This window comes from Alosa sapidissima, chromosome 7 (assembly GCF_018492685.1).
Source record: "Alosa sapidissima isolate fAloSap1 chromosome 7, fAloSap1.pri, whole genome shotgun sequence".
Classification (NCBI taxonomy): Eukaryota; Metazoa; Chordata; class Actinopteri; order Clupeiformes; family Clupeidae; genus Alosa; species Alosa sapidissima.
Genome location: NC_055963.1, coordinates 20,626,345 through 20,646,367, shown reverse-complemented (window position 1 = coordinate 20,646,367; position 20,023 = coordinate 20,626,345). Strand labels below are relative to the sequence as shown.

The 20,023-nt window shown below is 42.7% G+C and overlaps 1 pseudogene; it reads left to right on the top strand.

The window, feature by feature from the left end:
• Positions 1 to 1,627: 1,627 nt before the first annotated feature.
• LOC121713352 lies at positions 1,628 to 19,342 on the top strand (annotated as a pseudogene).
• Positions 19,343 to 20,023: the final 681 nt, after the last annotated feature.

Here is a 20,023-nt window from a genome sequence, read left to right as displayed (position 1 = left end):
GGCCCATCTCCCTCTGCTTATCCCTCTGCTGACGCACAGCACCAGCACCCCATTGTGGCTAGCCCGAATCTCTGGTGACAATTTACCCTCAAATTACCCTAGCCTGGCCTCGCTCGACGGTCTAAAGCCGACTATTGGGAAGTGACAGTACCCTTTTACACAAGGTCCAGAAGATATTTCACCTCTGTCTCCAGGGACTGCTGTTTCTCCGGGGGCACCCAATAGAGACCACGCTGTCTTATCAGATCGGTGTCACTTACATCAGTGTCGTGCTCGATCATATGGTGTGACTGAAAACAAAGAGGGAAAATAAGACTCCGATGCCCTCTCCTCTGACAAATGCCCAAGTAGGGTATCTAAGTCCAACACCTTCTATAAGTTCCTCAACAGAGGCTTGAGCACCTCATCACCACACGCTGCCACCATGTGGGGAGAGAAGCTAGACCCAGCAACTGCAGCCAAAGCAACTGCCTTACCCTGGTCACCAGTCCCTGCTGACATGTGTTTCAATTACATTAGAACATCCCAACCTGCAATAAGCCATTTCAGGGAGGTACCCCCCCCCCCCAAAAAAAATAAATAAATAAATAAATAAATAAATAAATACCTATAAAAAATTACTTTAGCCTTCTTAGATACTGAAATAGTGATGAATAGCCTATTTTTGTTAATTAATTGTCCCTACTCAGCACACCAAATAAGTAAGGCCTATAGTTAGAAATTGTGATAATAAAATATGTAGATTTTGGTAGTTTGGTCTTTATGTAGCCTTGGCAAATAGCCATCTAGTAGGCTAGTCCTGAATAATATGCACATGAAATGACACTTGTTAAACTCACCTAAACATGTATTTTGCAATCATTTAACCCGCCATGGGCAATGCTAAAGTCACTGTTACAAACAGTAAAAAATGCAAGACTATCGTTATTTTGAACTCTTATGACAAGGGTACACTTTCGTGTAGTCTTTTTGGGGACAGGCCAATCAGAATGCTCTCTGTCTTGAACAGGCACCCACGCACTACCTCTCTCTCTCTCTCTCTTTCTCCATCCCCGTCGTGTGCGCGCTACACTCAGATGCACACACGATTTGAAGTTTTGGTCTCGTGTGCTCGCTCTTGTTTGCTCGCTCTAGATTCCGGGAGATTTTATCTAATTTGCGGGCATCAGGGAGCTGTTATCAATATGCGGGAGACTCCCTGAACTTCCGGGAGACTTGGGATGTCTGATGTACACAGGACACAATCAGTAAGGAAGGATCAATGACAATACAAGACAATAAAGAAGAGTACAAGACAAGAAATAAGAGCACATTTGTTTGGTGAGCATCTGATGTTGTCCATTTTTTCTTTTTACAAATGGCAAACTGTACAATATTACTCAAACTATTATTTAAATTATTTTTATATGATTGCAAATTCAATGCTATATGGCTACTTGTTGAATGAAACAGGAACTGTTTCCAACTGTTGCCAAAGTCATAGTCATCATTATTCATTGCACATCTGATTTGCACAGCTGATGAAATTGTAGCTTCAAAACATGTACCTTATAATTTACAATATTATTTGAATACAATACTTCTACTGCTGACATCCTGTGTTTGTTTTTTTTAACCCTAGCATACTGTACATCCTTCTGCAGCCACATGGCGAACCTGAGTGTGCTCTGCCTCTTGGTGTCACTGCTTCACCTGGCTCCTCTCCAGGCCTGCAGAGTAGGGACAAAGGAGGAATGTGACGGAGCCACTTTTGTCCCCAGTCACAGTCTAGTTGGTGAGGGTTTTAACGTGGTGACACTTTAGCACAAAGGTGCTTACGTTATTGACATGCAGACCTACCTTACCCCTACCAACACCTGTACCTTGTGTACCAACCCTCTCATGGGGGACCAACTGCAGAAACTGCCCCTGTCTGTGCTGGACTGGCGAGCCTTTAGTACTTGCAGGCAAAGTCTGTCCAGTGCTTTGTTTAGCTCTGTTAGTTCTCTTTTCTAAAGCTCCACCTCGTCCATTGAGAATGACTGGAAGGTGGGCATGGTCTTGCCTGAAGTTGCTAATGTGCAGCTAGAGGGTAGTCAGTCAGCCGAGTCCAAGTTTGCCTCCCACAGACAAAGAGTGGACAAGACTTCGTTCACCTCCCATCAGCTTACCTGCTCTCATTACCGGTTGCATTGTCAGTGCAAAGACTGGACACACATACACACTTTCTCTTGTTTCCTTGAGTATTGTATTGTCTTGAAAGTACTGTCATAACAACATTTCCTTTTTTACAGCTACCGTGTCCCTAGTGCACCACCCCTGAGTCCAGAGTTTCAGCAACATGTCGACTCCCTCCCCCACGAATACTCCATAGACACCGCCTACCTGTACCGGCGCTTTATCAATACCTACGGCACTCACTACATCCAGCAGGTGCATCTTGGTGGGAGGTTTAAAAGGGTAATGTCGGTCCGCACTTTCTTGTCCACCTTAAACAAGATATCTGCTACCCAGGTGGAGAACTGCCTGAGGGTAGGTATCTCAGTGGGTCTTGGTCAGTTAGAAGCCTCTGCATCCAGTGACAGCTGTAGAAAAGTGCTAAATAACCAGGACAGTGTGACAGGGTACAATCTGGGCTTTCTGAACCACATCACAATGGTGTCGGGTGGAGATGGGTGGCCAGGGGTGTTTTCCATGACCCGAAATGACTCAGTCGGGTTCCACAGGTGGCTAGGCAGCATCAAGAAGAACCCTGAGATTGTGTCCTATTCTCTCCTCCCCATCCACGAGCTGGTGAGCAGAGGTCACCTCCAGCGGGAGGTCAGGAAGTACATCTTAGACAATGGCATGGCAAAAAAGCCCAAACCCCCAGCATGTGGCTGGAATCGGCCCAACCTCTCCCCAGATTGCTGCCCACTGCACACACGCAGGGGCCGGCTCACGGTGTCGGTGCTCAGGGCCTGGGGTCTGAAGGGGGATCTCCTTCAGACCCCACTTATCTCCTTCTCAGGCCCGTCTAGAAGGCAAGCAAACCAAGCAATTGCTTGGGTCCCCGAGCTGGCCAGGGGCCCCAAGACAACGACTGGTTAAGAATAAAATGCAACGACAAACGTCAAGGGGGCCCTTCTCAGTAGTCGCTGACAGCAGCCAGCCAGCCAGCCAAGTTCGTGATCTCTGCTGCCGGGAAAATATAAAACCTCGCAGTCATAATGAAGCGGAGTTATGCGTCTGGAAGCCAGAAAAGAAAGAAGATAGTGGTAAGTGATAAATTACACTGGATAAAATAGCTCTACTTGTCTTGTACAAATGGTGTAATGTCGCAGCAGGAAGGCTAGCCTAGCAAAACATTTTTTTATGTTAACTACCTGCCTGACGGCCCATGCTGCTTGTAACAAACTAGAACAGTTAGCGCAACTTTTTTTTTTCCGAACGGACGGAATATGGTTAGACTACATACTATAATATGTTTATTAAGAGGATAAGGAAGACGCAGATCTGTTCCAGAATCACTGTTTATCGTATTTAATGACATAACATTGCTATAGCTTTGTAATAGGTTTTGATGAAGGTTGCATAGCTTCTCTGCTATATTAACTATTCGACCGTGATAATCTATTGGGTTAGGAAAACCACACGATAAATTCCGTGCATCAAAGCAGACTGGAACATTCATGTCTAGCAGTATTCATGCACGCCAGCTGTTTACTGTCTTTAAAGCACCAGGTGCGTCTGTCTAATTCTCAAACAGCAGAATGCTTAAATGCTATGTTAAAGGAGAATTCCGGTGGGATGTTGACCTAAAGTGTGTTGAAACATGATACCGAGTGTGAACGTATGTCTCATAGCCCATCTCTGCTTGTCCCCTGCACTCTAAAATCTGGCGCTAGTTAGCCGATGCTACCAACAGCTTTTTCAATGGTGGTGCTTCGGCATAGGGCTAGCCATGCAAATAAATCACTGTTTTACACCATTTACGAGGCTCAATGTATCTCCACACTTCATTGGTAGACTTCCGAGGGCCCTGACATTTAAAACGAGACATTGAGAACTTTGAAAAAGCACTGGTAGTTTACTTACAAGACGATTTATGCAGACAGTATCTTCACGAAGTTTAGCGTTTGCAGCCATCTTGAATTTAGTCACGATAAGTCGAGAGACGAGTAAGAATGAATAGGTATGATAAGGGATCAGATTCCAAAAATAATTCAGTGGAAATGCATGGATTTCAGTTTCTTCCAGTAGCAGCAACTGGAATCCATGCATTTCCACGGAATTATTTTTTTTAATCGCCTGATTCATTTTGAAATACATAATGCGTTAAACAATATTTAACCCAATTGACACATTGTGTTTACCTATGTCATATAACGGAAGTGCAAAACCTGAAGCCGCAAGCCTGAGAGTTTATTTTACTGTCTGGAGTTAGCTGAAGGTGGAGAGGAACCGAGGAGCTTGTAGGCGAAAAAGGTCAAGTTGCCAGATGTTAAAAGCACAGTGAGTGTCAAATGCTATGCTTATAACCAAGCTTGGATTTCATAATTTTAGGGGCAGGCCACCTGGCCTTCAGTTGGACATATTTGGTGGCCAAAGTTAACTAGGCTACATAAAAATTATGAATTTTCATGAAAAATTAAAAAGTTACATTTAGCCGGTATGAAACATAGGCCTGCAAAAACATGAAATATTACATTGAACTGTTAATCATAGAACTGATTTTAATATTTACAGATATCTATATCAGTGTTTCCCATACAATGACTAATCTGTGGCAGGGCGCCACAAAATCAAAATCGGCCGCCACAGATTAATATTCTATATTTAGCATTGCCATTGAGCTGCGCTTTTTATGCACGCAGCCTTTCCTTACCCCTGCTCTCTCTCGTAGCCTGCTGCCCCTCCTCTGCATGTGCATTTAAGAAAATATTCACGATTGTTTTTGCCACATAGAAGCATTGCATAGAAGACGTCTGGCTAAATTGCTATTAAATCCGCTTAGCATCGTGACCATGCTGCGCAAATTTGTTCAAAACTGCTGCATTGAAGTTACAAATTGAACAAAATGGATCACATACGACTGCTGAGATCAACGAACCGGACAGTAAGTAACTGCTGTGTGCTCGTCTTCACTGAGACTTGGTTAAATGACAACATTCCGGACTCTGCTGTACAACTGGAGCAGCTAGCATGCTATCGAGCAGACAGGGCCATTGTAAAGGGAGGTAAATCACGAGGAGGAGGAATCTGTGTTTACATCCGTGACGAATGGTGCCGGGACACTGTAGTAGTATGCAAACACTGCTCACCACTGGCAGAGTTTATGATCATAAAGTGCCGTCCTTTTTACCTGCCAAGGGAAATTACTGCGATTCTGCTAGTCGCAGTATACATCCCGCCTACCAACAACAACAGCGATAAGAACGCGGCTCTTAGTGAACTGTACCAGGCTGTCAGTGAACAACAGACAGCACACCCAGACGGTTTCACCATCTTCACTGGAGATTTTAACCATGCTGATCTCAAAACTGTACTTCCAAAGCTACACCAGCATGTTGATTTTCCAACAAGAGGAGATAACATCCTGGACCTGGTCTACACTACACACAAAGGAGCATACAAAGCCACCCCCCTCCCCCACATTGGACTTTCAGACCATATCACTGTTATGCTAATGCCTGCATACAGACAAAGGGTAAAAGCGAACAAACCGGTTCGTAAGCAGGTAAAAGTGTGGCCTGAGGGAGCCTCCGATGCTCTTCAAGACTGCTTTGACACAACAGACTGGGAAATGTTTAAGCAGGCAGCCACTTACAACAACCGGACAGACATAGAGGAGTATACAGACACTGTAACCTCTTACATCACCAAGTGCATCGATGATGTGACCCACACAAAAGACATCATCACTCGGGCTAACTGGAAGCCATGGCTGACAGGGGATGTCCTCAGGCTGCTGAGGGCCAGAGACAAAGCCTACAGAGCTGGGGTTGAAGCTGGCATGAAAACAGCGAGAGCCAACCTGTCCCGTGGCATCAAGGAAGCAAAAAAGGAATACACTCACAAGATAACCACCCACTTCAAAGACAGCAGGAACTCACAAAGCCTATGGCAGGGCATTCAGGCCCTCACGGACTACAAGCCCGCGCCACAGAGCTGTGAGAGCAACATCCCTCTGCTCAACAACCTGAACCGCTTCTTTGCTCGCTTTGAAGCACAAAACAGCACCTGCCCACAGAAGACCCATCCCCCTCTACATGAGCAGCCCCTGTGCCTCTCTGCCGACAGCGTGAAGAGGACACTTGCTGCTATCAACACCCGTAAGGCAACAGGTCCAGACAACATCCCAGGTCGTGCGCTGAAGGACTGTGCAGGGGAGCTTAAGGATGTCTTCACAGACATCTTTAACACTTCCCTGAAGCAAGCCATCGTCCCATCATGTTTCAAAGCTGCCACCATCATACCTGTGCCGAAGAAAACTGCTCCATCCTGCTTCAATGACTACCGCCCTGTGGCACTGACACCCATCATCATGAAGTGCTTTGAGCGGCTTGTCATGTCACATATCAAAGCCATTCTCCCCCCCACCCTGGACCCCTTCCAGTTTGCATACCGAGCCAAGCGGTCTACAGAGGATGCAATCTGCTCTGCCCTCCACCCAGCCCTCACCCACCTGGAAAAAAGAGACTCATATGTGAGATTGCTGTTTATAGACTTCAGTTCTGCATTCAACACCATAATACCACATCAACTCATCTGCAAACTTGACAAACTGGGACTCAGTACCTACCTCTGCAACTGGCTACTGGACTTCCTCTGTCAGAGGCCCCAAGTAGTACGTGTTGGCAACAATACCTCAAGCAGCATCACACTGAGCACAGGGGCCCCCCAAGGCTGCGTGCTCAGTCCGCTGCTCTTCACCCTGCTGACGCATGACTGCACTGCAACCTACAGCAACAATCACATAGTGAAATTTGCTGACGACACAACTCTGGTGGGTCTCATCACCAAGGGCGACGAGACTCAATACAGGTTGGAGGTCGACCATCTGACCACGTGGTGCAGGGACAACAACCTCCTGCTGAACGTCAGCAAGACCAAAGAGATTGTTGTTGACTTCCGGAGAGGTCACACCCAACACCTGCCACTGACCATCGACGGTGCTGTGGTGGAGAGAGCGAGCAGCACCAAATTCCTGGGGGTGCACATCAGTGAAGACCTCTCCTGGACCACCAACACTGCATCACTGGCGAAGAGAGCTCAGCGCCGCCTGTACTTCCTGCGGAAACTCAGGCGAGCAAGTGCTCCACCAGCCATCATGACCACATTCTACCGAGGCACCATCGAGAGCATCCTCTCCAGCTGTATTGCTGTGTGGGGCGGAAGCTGCACTGAATACAACAGGAAAGCCCTGCAGCGCATAGTGAACACAGCTGGAAGGATTATTGGTGCTTCACTCCCCTCCCTGAAGGACATTTACACCACCCACCTCACCCGCAAGGCGACCAAAATTGTGAGTGATGCAAGTCACCCCGCTCACAATCTGTTTGATCTACTGCCCTCTGGGAAGAGGTACAGAAGCCTGCGCTCCCGCACTACCAGACTCACCAACAGCTTCATACACCAAGCCGTAAGGATGCTGAACTCTCTCCCTCCTCTCCCCCCTCCACCCTCAGCTACATAACATCCTGGACATTGGACCCAAAATGGCCGCCTGCACTACTCCACTTGCACACTTGCACACTTGTACACTTTACAACTGGTGTTGTTGTCCTGAAAACACTTCTGCTGCTCTTACATAACTTGCACCACTATGCCACTTTCTTCTTACTTAGGTCAAACAGAAATATAGCTGCAAGCAGCAATGAGGGGGCCAAGCAGAATAGGCTGGAGTAGCCACGGCGACAAGATAGAACTCAGCAGACACTCGCGATCAACACTTTCAACAAGTGTCACATCAAACATAACTGATTTTGTAGGGCTGAAACAGGGCTGAGTATTGCCACAGCCTCTGCCAGCCAGCCCCCCCACCTAATCACCTCTGTCCGTCCCACCCCGTCCCGTCCCGCCCTACCACGCACGCATTAGAATGAACTGGATGGAACATGTCATCAGTTTCACATCCAAAAATAAAAGATTGATAAAACACATTGCAACTACAGATCAAAATGCAATATTGCTAATTGCAGCACCCCCTACAGGTCAAAGGTCAACACATTTTTTGAGCGTCTTCCTAATGGGGTCCTGAACCTATGTAGTAAGTTTGGTTATGATACATGGCAGGGTTGCTGAGATATGAGCTCACTTCCTGTTTGGCGGCTTCGCCGCAAGTTTCGATTGGCTGTTACAGCCGAATGCTACTGTCAATCGTTCCAAAAAGCGATGCACTGATAAGGCATGGTCTGAAGATGTTCTCTGCCAATTTTGGTGAGGATCCGCTGAAATTTGTGACCTGCGAAAATTCGTACGTGTTTTTGATTAAATCCAATATGGCGGCCAAATCAATTACGATGACATCACAAGTTGGCTTGGGTCGGCCTAAGGACCTCCAACAGTATTACCAGACACCACTAGTGCGTTTTAATTCTAAGCACAACTGATGCTACAGGCCAAAAGGCATGTTTCTTAATTACAGCGCCCCCTAGAGGTCAAAGGTCACCAGATTTCTTGAGCGTCCCCCTGATTGGGTCCTGAGTCCATGGACTAAGTTTGGTTATGATAGGTGAATGGGTTGCTGAGATATGAGCTCACTTCCTGTTTGGCGGCTTCGCCGCAAATTTCGATTGGCTGTTACAGCCGAATGCTTCTGTCAATTGTTCCAGAAAGCAATGCACTGATAAGGCATGGTCTGAAGATGATCTCTGCCAATTTTGTTGAGGATCCACTGAAATTTGTGACCTGCGAAAATTCGTACGTGTTTTTGATTAAATCCAATATGGCGGCCGAATCAATTACGATGACATCACAAGTTGGCTTGGGTTGGCCTAAGGACCTCCAACAGTATTACCAGACACCACTAGTGCGTTTTAATTCTAAGCACAACTGCTGCTACAGGCCAAAAGGCATGTTTCTTAATTACAGCGCCCCCTAGAGGTCAAAGGTCACCAAATTTCTTGAGCGTCCCCCAGATTGGGTCCTGAGTCCATGGAATAAGTTTGGTTATGATAGATCAATGGGTTGCTGAGATATGAGCTCACTTCCTGTTTGGCGGCTTCGCCGCATATTTCGATTGGCTGTTACGGGCGAACGGTTTGAGTTCCGAAGACGAAAAGGAGTATCTTTTGTGAGGCTTGGGCTGAAGATCATGTGTGTCAAGTTTGGTGACGATCGGACAAAATTTGTGACCTGTGAAGTTTTAGTTTCACTTTCACTAAAATCCAATATGGCGGAAAATCCATCATGGCGGAAAATGACGTCATAGGGTGCGTTGAACTCGGCTTGGTCCAAGGGTTCCAACGATACCTCATTTTTGACAATCGGGTCAACAGGTCAGAAGTTACGTGCGTGAACGCAAGTCCAACTTTGGCCTGTTGGTGGCGCTAGAGTGCTTGAGGTGCCATCATGAAACTTGGTGACATTAATCATGGGACTGTCCCTAATCAGTGTGCCAAATTTCACAACTTTTCACCAGATGGTTCTATGGGCTGCCATTGACTTTAATGGCGGAATAATAATAATAATAATAAATATAACCGCAAGCGGTGATTTACGGGGTCCGAGCAACACGAACATGAGGTAGCATAGCTTTTTAGTTTTACATATGCTTTGATTGTTTGGGCCCAATTGTTCAAAAGAAACGTGATTGGATTTCGGTTATCGGATTTCAGTTACCGGATTTCGGCTATCGGATTGGATCAAATCTTGAAAATGGCTTGTTCAAAGGGAAACAAGGATCCTGAAATTGGATTAGATCACATAATCTATTCTTGGTTTTGATCTGGATAAAACCTTCACTTTGTGTTGTTCAAAACTTTTGAGTTGGATTGGAATAAATTTGATGCATAAAATTAGGATTACCCTGTGCTGTAACGTTATAGTGTGCTAACCTCCACAACCTAATAGTATTCTAACAATACCCTATTCTAGTGTGCTAACCTCCACAACCCAACAGTATTCTAACAGTAGTATTCTAGTGCGCTAATCTCCACAACTCAATAGTATTCTAACAATACTCTATTCTACAGGACTATGCATTTGTATTGGATAAGATGAAGCGTCTGTTAATGGAAGGCAGTGTTTCCCACAGAATGGAATTGTATTTGTGGTGGTAGGTGAAGGGGGGTGGGGGTGGGTTCTGTGTTGGAGTCAATAAGATGAACAACCTATAATTATGCAGTTATACTTGCCTTGCACGACAAGTCCTGTCAAGTAGCTGTAACGTTATAGTGTGCTAACCTCCACAACCCAACAGTATTCTTAACAGTATTCTATTCTAGTATGCTAACCTCCACAACCCAGCTGAAGGAACTGTAGGGGGCGATGTGGGTCGAGGTAGAGTGAGTGTGTGGCGAGCAGGCAGAGCCTCGGCCAGAAGGCTCAATGGTATGAAGTGATGACACGGAGATGGCAGGTTTCGGTGCAACACAAGTTAACTTTATTTGAGTTTCAATTCATCTGTTCTTTTGTTCTTTACTTGTATGTGTGCTGCATCAAAGAGGAAACAAACAGAAAATGGAGTAATCAGTGAAATGGGGTAAATCAGTACAGATCCCAACTCACAAACAAACCAATTGACATTTGAACAATAAACTGAAATCATATGGCTATATAAGGTACAACTAAACAATACTTGACATCCCAAGTCAACCAACATCACCTAATCATCTCTCACATGGGACTCCAACACACCAAACCAACAAACAAAGACCTTAACTATACACATGATGGCAGAGCTACTCTACAAACTGATAAACATCACAAAAGTCATAGTGAGGGTCATTAAAGTGATGACTTACGTTAACTCAAAGAGTTGAGATGAACAAAAGAGTGAACTGAGGGCGAGCAAACAATTTATCCTGGTCTGAGCCCCTGCTCCGGAGCTACAGGGTTTCCCAGCAGGTAAACTGGGTGTGGTTTGGTGACAGAGCCAAACAATCCAGCAATTTCTCCACAGCACCTCCTTACACTGACAGACTTTGGAAAGATTTGCAAAGATTTGGAAAAGATTTTTGAAAGACTACAGTCTCAGACCCTCTCACATCTAAAGACAAGTAGTAGAGTTTTAAGTCACAGACTATGATTTTGCAATGACTAGGGATCTTGCAGGGTCACTATTTACAAGACTGCAACACGATTCCTTTAAATCATTACCCATCGTGCAATAGATAAACAGGAACTGAAAATGATAGCCTACTAAACTCAAAGTCGTATTTTCGTGTTTCTGCAGCATTGTTTCATGCGTGACATCCTTAACCGATATAGAGTTGTTCTGTCAAGTGGAAGAGCCGACTAAATATGTATAAGAAATGACAAATATTATAAGAATAACAAATAATTATAGGCTACAGCTGTGTCGGAGTCAATAAGAAAAACAGCCTATAATTATACAGTTACACTACAAGTCCATATTGACAAGTAGCTGTAATGTAATAGTGTGTTAACCTCCACAACCCAACAGCATTCTATTGTAGTATGCTAACATCCACAACCCAACAGTATTCTAACACTAATGCTTCAAGTGGGATTTGAACTCTCAACCTAAGGATCACCAGTACAAGGCATTATCTCACTGAGCCACTGTCAATCCTACATGTTGGCCAGTCACATTCACATGGTGAAAATGTGTATTGGTAAACACACAACAAGAAAAACTCCAAGCATACATTTGACAATAAAATGAAGGGCTTTCCTAAAAGAGTACACCTGAAAACTTTTTGAAATTCTGGGGCAATAAGACATTTGTAGAGAAGAATACTAATGGATGAAATATAAATATGATAGACTTTATGATGAAGGAAAAATAGTAAACAAAGAAGTTCCCCTGAATGTCATAGAGTGTCTCGGCATTGTGATTCTTGACAACTGATGAGTGTGAATGTTGATTGGCTGATGTCATTCAGGTGCTGTTCAATGGTGTGAATCTTCAATAACCAATAGTATTCGAGCTAGAGCCTAAAGCACTACCAGGGATTCGAACTCTCAACCTAACAAACATCAGCACTAGGCATTATCCCACTGAGCCACTGACAATCCTACATATTTGGCAGTCACATTCACATGGTGAAAAGGTGTGTTGGCAAACACACAACATCAAGAAAATTCCTAGCATACATTTGACAATAGGATTAAGGGCTTTATAAAAAAGAGTACAGATCTGAAAATGTGCACTGTTAATGGTATCCACATAATGATGGTTGTATGGTTGTTCACCAAGGAAAAAAAATTACTCATATAGAAATATAGGTGATATAGGAGAAATGGGCTGAGTGGTCGAACTTTATTGGTCTATATCTCTGAAATGGAAAAACATATCCAAATTATTTTGATAACTTTTGTGAGGCTTTGTCTAAACATTGTCTGTGAGAATTTTGGTGAAGATTTGATAATTTTTGAAGTATGTGAAACTTTTTATGATGTTTGGCTTTTCTCTGAAATTGTGGCAAAAGTAAACATTTTTAGAGCTTAAGACCAGGGTGAAAAAGATGCATCTGAATGTAGAGATTAATATCATGAAAGAATTTTGAGTCTAGGTCAATCTGGTAAGGAGAAATAAGCATTTTTGACAAGAGCGCCACCTTTGGGTGCAGTACCCCAAATTTTGGGTTATGGGTAGTGGGGGGTACTGGTAACAATACTTGAAAATGTTTAGTTTCTAGGACTTACGGTTTATAGGAATATAGGTGATCTAGGAAAAATGGCCTAAGTGGTCTAACTTTATTAGCCTATATCTCTGAAATGGAACAAAATATCAAAATTCTGATCCATAACTTTTGTGAGGCTTGGTCTAAACATTGTCTGTGAGAATTTTGGTGAAGATTTGATTATTTTTGAAGAGTGTGAAACTTTTTATAATGTTTGGCTTTTCCATGAAATTGTGTCAAAAATAAACATTTTTAGACCATAAGACCAGGGCCAAAAAGATGCATCTGAGTTTAGAGATTAATATTATGAAAGAATTTTGAGTCTAGGTCAATCTGGTAAGGAGAAATTAGCATAATTAACTTTTTTTTCCAACAGCGCCACCTTTGGGTGCAGTACCCCAAATTTTGGGTTATGGGCAGAGGGGGGTACTGGTAACCATACCTGAAAATTTGAAGAGTTTTGGAGTTACGGTTTAGGCAGCAGTATGACTTTTACAGAATTTTGGCCAAAAATGAACGGTACAGAAACAATAGGGGTCCTGCAGCTACGCTGCTCGGACCCCTAATAATAAGAACAAATAGAAAAACAATGGGTGCCTTCGCAGCTTCGCTGCTTGGCCCCCAAATATAGCTGCAAGCAGCAATGAGGGGGCCAAGCAGAATAGGCTGGAGTAGCCACGGCGACAAGATAGAACTCAGCAGACACTCGCGATCAACACTTTCAACAAGTGTCACATCAAACATAACTGATTTTGTAGGGCTGAAACAGGGCTGAGTATTGCCACCGCCTCCGCCAGCCAGCCCCCCCACCTAATCACCTCTGCCCGTCCCACCCCGCCCTACCACGCACGCATTAGAATGAACTGGATGGAACATGTTGTCATCAGTTTCACATCCAAAAATAAAAGATCGATAAAACACATCACAACTACAGATCAAAATGCAATATTGCTAATTGCAGCACCCCCTACAGGTCAAAGGTCAACACATTTTTTGAGCGTCCTCCTAATGGGGTCCTGAACCTATGTAGTAAATTTGGTTATGATACATGGCAGCGTTGCTGAGATATGAGCTCACTTCCTGTTTGGCGGCTTCGCCGCAAATTTTGATTGGCTGGTACAGGCCAAAGCTTCTGTCAATTGTTCCAGAAAGCGATGCACTGATAAGGCATGGTCTGAAGATGTTCTCTGCCAATTTTGGTGAGGATCCGCTGAAATTTGTGACCTGCGAAAATTCGTACGTGTTTTTGATTAAATCCAATATGGCGGCCGAATCAATTACGATGACATCACAAGTTGGATTGGGTCGGCCTAAGGACCTCCAACAGTATTACCAGACACCACTAGTGCGTTTTAATTCTAAGCACAACTGCTGCTACAGGCCAAAAGGCATGTTTCTTAATTACAGCGCCCCCTAGAGGTCAAAGGTCACCAGATTTCTTGAGCGTCCCCCTGATTGGGTCCTGAGTCCATGGACTAAGTTTGGTTATGATAGGTGAATGGGTTGCTGAGATATGAGCTCACTTCCTGTTTGGCGGCTTCGCCGCATATTTCGATTGGCTGTTACGGGCGAACGGTTTGAGTTCCGAAGACGAAAACGAGTATCTTTTGTGAGGCTTGGGCTGAAGATCATGTGTGTCAAGTTTGGTGACGATCGGACAAAATGTGTGACTTGTGAAGAATTAGTTTCACTTTCACTAAAATCCAAAATGGCGGAAAATCCATCATGGCGGAAAATGATGTCATATGGTGCGTTGAACTTGGCTTGGTCCAAGGATTCCAACGATACCTCATTTTTGACAATTGGGCCTATGGGTCAAAAGTTACGTGTGTGAACGCACGTCCAACTTTGGCCTGTTGGTGGCGCTAGAGCGCTCAAGATCCCTGCATGAATCTTGGTGAAATTAATCATTGGCCTGTCCCCAATCAGTGTGCCAAATTTCACAACTTTTCACCAGACGGTTCTATGGGCTGCCATAGACTCCAATGGCAGAGGAAAGATGTTAAATAATAATAATAATAATAATAAGAAATCATAGAAACACAATGGGTGCCTTCGCAGCTTCGCTGCTTGGCCCCCAACTACCCAAGCCTTTTATTGGCCTGAATTTGCACTAGTATTTTTATTGACTGTCTATGCACAATTTCAACCACATTTTGCTGCTCTTATTTTTTCATTATTATATGTGCCCTCTTATTTACTTATTTACTTACTTTTTTATTTACTTATTTACTTACTTTTTTGTTTACTTGAATGTTATGTTTGTCTGTGGACCTAAATTGGTAAAATATGTCTTGTCTTCACCGTGGGATAGTGAGAAACGTAATTTCGATCTCTTTGTATGTCTGGAACGTGAAGAAATTGACAATAAAGCTGACTTTGACTTTGACTTTGACTTTGAAGTTAGATCTGCTAAGGTCTTATCACAACATAGTAGGCTACATTGAAGAGACTAAACTAAGTTTAGGTTACGCAATCAAGCAGTATCTCAAAGCTAACGTTAGAATACTGTTTGGATGTCGAATTTAGCATGCTTAGCCTACATACGGCTACTTGTCAGTTTCGTTGAAGGGCTCATTTTATTGACTCTGACACTGAATGTTTGCAAAATCCCGATGTAAATGGAAAAATGTTTTCCAAAATTCAAAAGTGCTTGTCCCAAGGAGAAGTACAAACCTTTATTTTAACTATGTAAAAAACTTTATGACCAAGTCAGCTACCGCCAACGTTGACCAAGTCAGCTACCGCAACAAAATGAATCCATTTTTGTGGGAAACACTGTATATTTAACATTTATTTTCTATGTGGCCTGTTATGACATCATGTATTGAACTATTTAAACACACTGTGAAACCTGAAGCTCAAAGTTGGAGACATGCTTTTAGACATTGCTGCAAATGTAAAACCGGATTACTCTGGAATGGCTAACTGTACAGGGGAATGCTTTACACCTTTGTATTCGGTAAGGTCTGCTGTTTCTTCTGATATATGGTTTGTCATGTGTTTGTGAAGTGAAGTATGAAATAAGTGTGAAATTTGTGAAGTATTTTCAGAAAACTTGTAATGCAAAAAAATATTGGCTACATAAATAATCCAACTAGTAAAGTTTCATAAGAATATAAAGGAGTTACATTTTTTACCCTATTCACTAGTTCTATGTTGCCTATGGAGGCCAGTTTTCAGGCCGCAAATGCTAATTAGCAGGTTTAAAACTAAAAAATCAGCTAAGAAAATATGACATTCAGCATCAGCACCCCAAAATTAGGCAGAATACCCTCTTTACCAGTGTTTTCTCACATTTGACCCCCAAGTGATAGCTGTCCCAGTCTTAATTATGCATTATATAAACGATGACGTCATCTAAGTGTGAAAATGGATTGTGAAAATTTGAAGACAAAAAAAAAATCTTGTTCCTTAGACTCTATACTAGCAAAATATGCAAAAAAAAATGTACAAGAAAATCCAGCAGAATTACACAAGACACCGTACTATTACATTATAGTTTACTCAAAATCTTTAGCTCACTTAAATTATTGTTTAAATTATCGTTTAGTTATGACATAGGGTTTTCACAAAACACACAAACATTAGTAGTGACCCAGTAAACAAAATAAAGTCCTGGCGACGTCCCCTAAAGGCATAAAGGTCCCCTGGCGAACGTCACCTCCTCGACATTGTGTCGGGTTCCCTTTACGTCCCGCGGACCTCTGTTCGGGAGATCTAAAAGACGTCCACGAGACTTTGAGAGGACGTCCTGTAGCGCGATTTAGTATGGTATTACCAAAGATCCTTGATTACTAGCTCCGCTTTAAACCTCTCTGGTATTACATCCTGTAAATCTCAGTGTTGCTAGGAGAGAGGTAGACGGAACACGAACACAATGACTTGTTCTACAACTACGCAATCATCTCATATTTTCATGCATGTATGAAATCACGTCCTCCTACACTAATGATGAGTAGACACGGACATTTATATCGGGCTAGGATGTGCTGCTTTCACATCTACGGTGTCATTTTCTTAATAAACTAATAGTTTTAATGGGCATATCCCGTAGCATATTGTTCAAAACATCGATACAAGAGTAGGCCTAGGCTAGCCTAAGATAAATTGTTCAAACCATATTGTTTCAAAATATTAAAAACTAAAAATACTAAATGAATCGCAATGCATGCTGGGAAGCAAAACTCAACATGAAATAAAGTAGGCTACATGAAACATAACTATGCAGGGCCGGCCCTGAGGCATAAGCGAACTAAGCGGCTGCTTGGGGCCCCCTGGCCACCAGGGGGCCCCCAATCGAGTTTCTTTTTTTTTTTTACATAATAAATAACGTAAACAAGTGACATCAATGAATGAATAAATGAAACAATTAATAATTCAAAACAAGAAAATTCTGATTTCATGATAAACATGCCTGCCTACCTCTACTGTGTCTGCCAGCCTTTGAGTCACGCGCATAAACTAGACACCTCGGGTGCATAGACAATTCGTGCAGACACTGCTTCAAGTTCAAAAATCGGAAGAGACGGCAATGTTAAGACAAGTCACAAAAAACGACGTATCCCTCTGGTGCCGAAAACAAAAGGAAGAAAATGACAGAGGAGGAGAAAAACGAGCAAGATACAGGTATGTTTGCATGATTATTTACAGTATGTTTTGTGCTTGAGGTAGCTAGCTAGCTGTCATGATCTAATATAAGCCATCACCAGAGCTAAATCCCCGCCATCAACAGAGAAATGTCTCCCATTAATATACATTTATCTAGGTGTATTTTAGATGTCAGGGATATTGGGATTGTTTTGGATGTTCAATCAAGCATGTTCCCTAGCCAAAGGTGGGCTTATGTTGTAAATTGAAGTTAGCTAGCTGACTGAAGTGGACATTAGCACAGTAGCTACATGAAAACGTAGCTGAAGGCAAATTTACCACAGAGGGATTGTTTCTGATTTCGCACTTGAAAGTGTTGATAGTTTATTACTGTTCTATAATATGTGACATAGTGGTAAGTCTGATAGCAACAGCAGGCTAAGCCCAGGCTCCCAGTCCCAACCCCAACCCACTGACTAGCGCGACTCTGGGCATCGGTAACGTTCCAGCTTCATAGGCAAAGATGGAACAGTACGCTCTGCTCGACCTTTGGAGAGAGATGGTAGTGTTTGAGAAAATATACCATGTTGGGTGGGGAGACTTCTGTGATGAAAATAGACTTTTTGATTAAGATAGTGGCAAGTGATGTAGCGGTGCTACCCTAATATTTAGGCTGCAGTAGATCACCATGTTAAGCGTTCACTATACGGCAATTATGCCTCATTTGCCAATAGAATATGAATTGTTAGATGTGGAATTGCTTGTTGATGAGTGTAAGTAATGATAGCAAAATAAACTCATTCTGCTCGATCAAATATGCACTTATGCAATATTTTATTTTTTTTCATCAAGTGTCTGCCTCCATGGCTGATGACACAGAAGGTGAGGTTTTCTTGATGGCAAATGGTTACATAGCCTGTTAATATGACATGACACATTTAACATAGTTTTTTTTATTTATTTATGTATTTATTTAATCATTGCAGATTCGTCCACTGCAGAGTTGCAGATGCCTGAAAGCCAGGAACGAAGTAGGAATAAGTATCTATTTTTTGGGACATTTTATTTTTTATTATTAATGTTTGTCTATTTTGGTTTTATTTTGTAGTTGAAGATTGCTCATTTAATGCACATTTGCGGATTTATTCTGCAAATCTGTTGAAAAACAAGTCATTAAACTGATGTACTTGTTTACAACAAATACAAATGCTGTTGTATTTTGTTATTTGTCAATTCAACTTCAGTAAACCACCCTTAGTGCTTCACTTTGAATATGAATGTTTCAAATAAATCTGTGATTTTAGTACCCTCTAAGATTAAAAGGTGACAGGGTTGGTGTAAATAACAACTATATTAATACATTGGTTTACCAAGCACATGGGGCCAGAAGTCTAGAGCGGAGCCCCAAAACATTTTTGGCATGTGAGCAAGGATGGATTACTGAATGAGCCTACCGAGTCCTTATGCATCTGTGTCCAGGGGGACAGTAGTTCATAATCAGTCACTGTATTAATACATAAGTGTATTAATTTATAATATGACATTATAGTGTGAAGTTGTCAATTATCGCCAAGCACAGGTGACTCTGCGTTGTGGGAGGGGGCCCCCAAATCAAATTCTGCTTAGGGCCCCCAAAAGGCTCGGGCCGGCACTGTAACTATGCATTGACGTTATATCCACTCGTTTTCTTGGACCTGCTGTGATCAAACAGGGACAGTCTATAAATGTAAGCCTTTCTTCCTGGAACATTGCGGATAAAGAAAAATGTATCGTTTTCTCTAGGCTATGAATGCTCTTTATAGCCAACTTTAAGATGAAATAAATAGATTCTGATGTTTCTATTCTATATCATTGATTTATTAATAAACAGTAAGACTCTGGTGAGGCAGAGAGCTTCTGCTCCTCGTTAGAAATCTCATCGGATATGTGCACTCTTTGCTGTTTCCACAAGGAGCTGCTGTAACATCAGGGACAGCTAGGCCTATGCGTGACAGTTTTAAATGCGAGCATGCGTCAAATAAATTACAATGACATTTAAACAAGTCATGAAGAAGCAGTATCCTTAATTCTTCTGCAATGTAGAGCTAGATCGTTTTGCTTTACAAATTAAGTAGTCACTTATGTTGCTAGACAACCCTAAACAAATGCTACGTGGTCTGTTTTTAACATTTCTCTAGTTTTATTGCATCGTATTCAGCTCCAAAAGCCGGTTCAGTCCCAATTCGGCAGTGTGTGTGTTTCTGAAAATAAAACAGATAATAAGTACGTGACTACGTTAAATAAACCACTGCCTATTTAGAGCATGTTACATGCATCACGTAATGACAGTTATCTGAAGAAAAGCGCATTGTAGGCTAAGCTAGAAGCTAAGAACAGCGTCTTTGCTAACGTTACACCAAGCATCACATCAGCTAACATTTTGATAAAATCCCTTCCCTAGTTTGTAACGTTATACATTAACGTTAAACTCAAAATGTATGTGCTACATAATTCAGCATGTCTGCATGCAGACATGCTGAATTATGTAATTATTCCTTTTCCCAGTTTATGAAGTTATGCGTCTATGAGCAAAGTAGACAACTGTAGCCTATGATATGTTGCCTTAGACTACGGTAGGCTAATGCAGCTACTGCTAGAGACTAGATAGATAGATACTTTAG